We start from the raw sequence: 6,098 nt of genomic DNA, 5'->3' as shown, positions 1-6,098 counted from the left end.
CACCTTTATTGGGTTTATTCTTTCATACTTTCATTGTAATTCATCTAGGTTCACCATGAATATGGTGAACTAAACCTTGTATGTTTGTTGGGGAATCAAAGTAATCTCTTGAAGCTCTCATATATGGATTTGTTGAGTACATCTTTGAATTAAGACATATGCTTTCTTTCATCATTAGTTAGGGTTTTTCCTCTTTGCTCAATGCTTGCATTGTTTAACTCATTCTAATGCATGATTATTGGTTTTGTTGATACGGACACGTACGGGGAAATCTAGATCCGGGGAATTTCTCCCAATATTATACTGACAATATTATATTGGTTGCCTTTAAGCTCCTGCACTCATGAACTAATCATTAGGAATGCTAGGAATTGTATGAACTATTTGATTAGGGAGAAGCCATCTAGAATGGTACATTAGAGAGTGGCATTAACAATGATGATTTGAATGTTGAATTCCTAAAATATATGAGAGTGGATGAGATGAAATTGACCCCCAACAACATATTCATTCATATATTTCCTTGAAAGTGTTTATCTTTTGTCTTTGTCATTGATCAATTCATGCATACATATTTAATTTTCGTCTTTGCATATTAAACTTCAATTATTGTGTTCTTAAGTTTTAGCTAATCAACAAATCACATAACTAAACTAGGCCGTGAGTCCTTTGGGAGAACGATACTTGGTCTTACCAAGTTTATTACTTGAAACGATTCGGTCATACTTGCCGATTGTGAAACAAGTTTGTGACATCATATTTTGGTGCTTACAAATTTGTCCATCAAGTTTTTGGCGCCGTTGCCGGGGACTCGTGGTTTAACTGGTTAATTTGTGTGATTATTGATTATCTTTGACTTTAATTTTGAATTTCTGTTTTTATTTTTTCTGTTTTTATTATTTTATCTTTTTAGATTTTATTTTTATCCTTTAGGTTAGATTTTATTTTTATCTTTTTAGATTAGATTTTATTTTAATTTCGAATTTTTATTTTATTTTATTTTTCTGTTTATATTTTTCAGTTTGTATTTTATTTGATTTTATTTTATTTTTTTCTGTTTTCTGTTTTTCTGTTTTCTGTTTTTATTTTCTGTTTTTTATTTTTCGGTTTTTATTTGATTTTATTTTATTTGATTAGATTATATTTTATTTTATTTTATTTTATTTTCTGTTTGTATTTTATTTTATTTTATTTTATTTTATGTTTTTATTTTTCTGTTTTTATTTCCTATCTTCTTATCTTTTCAATTATATCCTTTGATTTTTTTTCTTTTCTCTATCGTTTTGTGCTAACAATTGTTTTTAGGGTTTTGTGCCTAATGTTTGCAGAATGCAATTTGGTCAAGAGTTTAACTATAGGGGCACTCAATTCTACCAAAGTAATCTCAACCAATGGTGGGAACCTCACTCAAGCATGGATCAAAGCCAATTTTGGCAAGCTGCTGGACAATTTGAGAACCAACCACAACAACAATGGCAGCAACAACCCTTTCTATCAGGAAGTTTGGATAGGTTGGAGGACACCCTTCAACGATTTTTGAAAAATTCCGACTCTACTCAGAAAAGCATTGAAGAATCATGTAAAAGAATGGAGATGCAACTTCGTCACATTAGTCAGATATTAAATGATGATGTTAATACTGATGTTAACCTTAAGGAGGAAGGGCAAGTCATTATCACTGAAAGTGACAAGATTCTTGATGAGGAAAAATTAGAGGGAGATGAGGAAAGGGTAGAGAGAAAAGAGAAAGAAGAGTTGAGTGAGAAAGATAAAGATGAAGAAAAAGAAAAAGAATTGGTTGAGAGAAAAGAGAGAAAGAAAATTTGTGTGAAGATAAAGAAGTTGAGGAGAAAAAGAGAAAGGAAGAAAAAAATAAAAGAAGAGAAAAAGAGAAAATTTAGGGAGAGAAAAAGGAAGAAAAAGAAGATGAGAGGAAAGAAGAAGAAATCACATGAAAAATCACATCCTCATCTAAAGAAGAATCATAGGAAGGAAAAGAAATTTAAGTGCTTCATGGAAATCTTCAAGAAATTGGAGATTAAAGTTCCTATGATTGAGACACTGCAACAGGTTCCTGGTTTGATCAAATTTCTGAAGAAGTTCAGTAGGAAGAAGAAGAAAAAGAAGAAGGAACTTGAGCTTTACTGGGTCAAGCTAATGACATTAAAAGAGCGCTTGCTGGGAGGCAACCCAGTGAATTTAAAAACTTTTGATTTGGTTTTGTAATTTTTAATTTGTGAACATTAGTTTTGTAAATATTTTTGTTGGATCCAGCATCTACTGAAGGATGTTAGGTTTGTAACACCTACTGATGGGTGTTGGTGAGAAAATTTTGCACCTACTGATGGGTGCTGGTAAGTTGGAAACACCTACTGATGGGTGTTGGTGGAATTTGGGTCAGGCTCGTGACGTTAAACAAGCGCTACCTGGGAGGCAACCCAGTTGATTGATTGTTTTTGTTTGTTTATTTGAGTTAGGGTTTGCATAAGCATTTTTAACATTGAATTGCAGGGAACCTATGAGGGATATGTAGGGAAGGCACGTAGGTCAAGAAAAGAAGGAGAAGGGCACATCAAGAAAGTGCCGCTGAGCGGCAATTACCGCTGAGCGGTACTATCGCAGATGGGCTTAAGTTCCCCTTAGCGGAACCCGAGCCCATTGGGGTATTTTTAAACCCTAAGCTGCGCGTTTTTACATTCTTTCAAGCTCTTCTCTGCACTAAGACTCCCACATATCTCCTCCTAGGTTTTCCACATCTTTTCACTCTTCCCTCTTAAGAAAATCTCTCTTCTATTCACTTTTTCACTAGTGTGCTATCAAAGTTTGGGGTTGGAAGAGAGCATTCTAGTTTGGAAGCATTCTCATATCATCTAGCATCTCCACCCAAGTAAGTAAAATGCATTTTGTTCATTCTAGGGTTCTTGAAATTGACTGTGATTGTCAAAGCATGAATATTTAGGGGTTTTGATTTCTATGCATGATTTGATGATATATTTGATGTTTGAACCGATTAAACTGCTTGATTATGAACTGGAAAACTGAAAATTGCATTTGGGTGGAGTTAGGACAGTTTAAAAACGAGATTTGCAAAAATCTGCAGATCACCGCTGAGCGGCATTTACCGCTGAGCGGTACTCTGCCAGATTTGCTTTTTCTGGTTTGTTGCGTGTTTGAATGTGGCACTGGTGGCGCTGAGGGGAAATTCTGGCCCTCAGCGGTGGTTTAGCTTCAAAAGGAGTTTTGTTTTGTGTTTACTAATGATTAACATCGTGTTCTGTGGTTTTGGATTTATGTTTGAATGCAGGAATGGCATCCTCTTCAGGAAAGAGATTGAAAACCATGGCAACCAAGAGAAAGGAAAAGGAACCAGAGCAGCCCCATAATGGCAGGTTCCTCTCTAGGAAACATGAGAAGCACTTTAGGGTGGTTCAGGACAGGAGACTTCTAATGGAGAGAAAGGTTGGAATGATACCTAACTTTGCTCCTCAATTTGGAGAGCAAGTTTTAGGGAATGATTGGGGGAAGCTAGCCACTTATCCAGCACCTGCCAACATAGCTGTGGTGAAGGAATTCTACACCAATGCAAAGAAGATTGGTGATTATCCAGCTGAGAATTATTTGGGCTATGTTAGAGGCCATGCTATCAGGTATGATCCTGACTCCATCAATAACTTTCTGGATACTGTGTGGGCTGGTGAGCAATGCCAGTTTGCTCTTAGCATGGAGGAAGGTGCTGACTTTGAGGATGTTGAGAGAGTATTGTGCATACCTGGAGGACACTTCCAAAGGAATAGATCTGGCTCAGTGGTTAATATTAGGAGGACAGATTTGACTCCTCTTGCAAAGTATTGGATGGCATTTTCTCATGCCAACATTCAGCCATGTTCACATGTGTCAGATATTACTCTCAGCAGGGCACTCTTCATCTACTGTGTTATCAGAAACTTGAATGTTAATATTGGGCAGGTGATAGCTGATGAGATTAGTGTGTGTGCTAACACCTCAAACAACAAAGCACCACTGGGACATCCTTCTTTGATCACTCACCTTTGCAAGCTAGCTGGGGTGGACACTTCTGTTCCACCATTTGAGAGGCCAAGAAAAGCTATAGATGAGGCCTATTACAGAAAGTACTGTGGAGGTGAGGAGGCAGCCCAGCCAGTGCCACCACGCCAGGCTCGTAGAGAGAGAAGGTCAGCACAGAGCAGGACTTCTGCTGATACTCATGAGGCAGAACCATTCCAGATGAGGGACATGTATATGTCTCTTATAGGTGCTCAGTTGCAGTCCATCCACAGAGGGCAGGTGGCCACGGCTGAGATGATAGTGGGGATGTATGATACCCCTCCAGCACACAGGTGGACTATGGATGAATTCCATAATGTGGTAGCTTGGCCAGAAGAACCATGGCATGGAGGAGCTGAAGCAGCTGAAGCTTCAGCCCGAGACATGGATGAAGATGAAGCTGAGGAGGAGGATGCGTTTGATGATGATGATGATGAGGAAGAAGAGGAAGATACAGAGGACAGCTCAGACTGATGAGGAGCTGAGATAGCATTTACTGATGAATGCTATCATATGATTATGCTTTTGTGGTTTAAGTTTTCTGAACTTATTTGTTTTTGTTTTTAGATTAGGGTTTGATGTACTCTATTTGAAACCTGGTTTCTTGTGATGGTTTGCTATTAACTGTGATTGTGTGATAAGTAATGCTGAATGATGCTTATGATTAATTGATGTTGAGATGATGTGCACATTAAAATGCTTATATAGGTGATTCACAAGCTTTGTGAACAAATGTGTAGTATCATGATTGTGATTGTGAAATTAAGCAGGATGTGCATGTCAAATGTGAATGAGCTTATATGTGAGGTTTTGAGCTCCAGAGTTGTTATTGTTGAATGCTATTACTTTGAAAGCATGAATGACTTTGCCCAGGTTTTCTATGATTGAATCAATTGCTTGTTTTGCATCATATGATCAAAGGCCGTGTTTTTGAAACCCTTTTTATTGGCCAAATTCATAAAGTTAGCCTTCTAAAAGAGAACACGTTGTGTTCTATCCTTTGAACCCTTAGCCTTAAATATACACTGAACACCCTTGATTGAAAATCTTTACCTTGAGTTAAGTAGAAGATCTTGTGTGGTATTGTTAAATGTTCAAGTTTGGGGTTATTGGGGAAACATGAAAAAGGAAAAAGCATTGAGCTAACAGCTAAAAAGTAAGAATATGCAAAGAAAAGAAAAGAAAAAGAAGCAAAGCTCAATGCAAATGCAAAAGCAAAGGCAAAAGAAAGTTGGGAATGAATAAGAAGATTGTGTTGTTATGATTCTCTTAACTCAAGGATTTTGTGATCCAGAAAAACCAATTTTCTTGTTAGCCCAGCCACATTATAAGCCATTGAAAAGTCCTTGTGATGATGCATGCTTGTGAATGTATTTGATTGTGGTTAAATGAAAGGCAAAGTTGATTCATGTGACATTGTGATAGTGGAGTGAATGAGTGAAACACTTTACCTCTTATACACTTGTGTGTTGAGTGAAACACTTTACCTAGTGAGGAAATATTCCATAAGCACATGAACATCCATGCTTAATTGATTGATCATTCATGAAAAATAGCATTTGTTGGAATTTAAATGACTTTGTGAACACTAAAGCATGTGCACATCTTGATTGAACTCTTGGTCTTAAGTTTGAGTGAAGTTATTACTTATCTTGAAAAGAGGATTTTGAATGAGTGAACCATCATATGAATTGGTTGGAGATGGAGTTACATTTTATTTGCTTGAGGACAAGCAAAGTTCTAAGTTTGGGGTTGTGATAACAGTTGAAAAACTGTTATTTTCATGCTTAAAGTTGATACTAAAAGCGACCTTTAGACTTAGAAACTAGCTTGAAATCATGCCTTTTGTTTATATTTTCAGAAATAAGAGAGCTGGACAGGTTTATGCTTGATTTAAGTGTTTTTGTGCAGGTTTTGAGGTGAATTTGGTGAAAGAAGTGAAGAATAAGAGAGAGGACATTAGAAAAGACAAGAAAGAGTGCAAAAAGGAGAAGTCGAAGGCACCGCTCAGCGGCAAACTACCGCTGAGCGGC

This window comes from Vigna umbellata, chromosome 5 (assembly GCF_029865625.1).
Source record: "Vigna umbellata cultivar VRB3 chromosome 5, Vumbellata_1.0, whole genome shotgun sequence".
Classification (NCBI taxonomy): domain Eukaryota; kingdom Viridiplantae; phylum Streptophyta; class Magnoliopsida; order Fabales; family Fabaceae; genus Vigna; species Vigna umbellata.
This window is presented reverse-complemented; position numbering follows the sequence as displayed.